General features: G+C 40.4%; 1 protein-coding gene across 1 annotated transcript in view; it reads right to left on the minus strand.

Annotated features, from left to right (window-relative positions):
• The window catches only part of LOC137297897 (tetratricopeptide repeat protein 21B-like), a 308,763-nt gene that overhangs the window by 169,439 nt on the left and 138,861 nt on the right, over positions 1-463 (minus strand). The gene's annotated exons all lie outside the window — the stretch shown is intronic.

Here is a 463-nt window from a genome sequence, read left to right on the forward strand (position 1 = left end):
CTCTATTCATGTTATACCAATGCGTATCATACGAGAAGAACGTCCGTGATGACACAGGTCTCTGACAAACACTTCGAGTTATCATATAGTGGTTCGACACAACCGTGAGATAATGACTTCTGAAGAACTTTGAGTGAGTGACTTTAGTTTTATGCCGATTTTAGCAATATTGCAGCAGTACCACGGATGGGGACACCAGAAATGAGCTTCACACACCCATATGGCGATATGATATCGAACCCGGGTCGTCGGGTTAAAGCAAACGTTTTAACCACTGGGCTTCCCATCGCTCCTGTTCGATATCCTGCCAATACTATACCCTGGTTATAATGTTTAACTGAATATATAATGCCATTTGTCGTGATTTGTGGAACAAAAAGTCATTTTCTCCTGGTTATAATGCCAATTACATTTGGTGCATGTAGTATACATACCTTAATTGGTATACTGACATAACTCAAAG

Source organism: Haliotis asinina, chromosome 10 (assembly GCF_037392515.1).
Source record: "Haliotis asinina isolate JCU_RB_2024 chromosome 10, JCU_Hal_asi_v2, whole genome shotgun sequence".
Classification (NCBI taxonomy): domain Eukaryota; kingdom Metazoa; phylum Mollusca; class Gastropoda; order Lepetellida; family Haliotidae; genus Haliotis; species Haliotis asinina.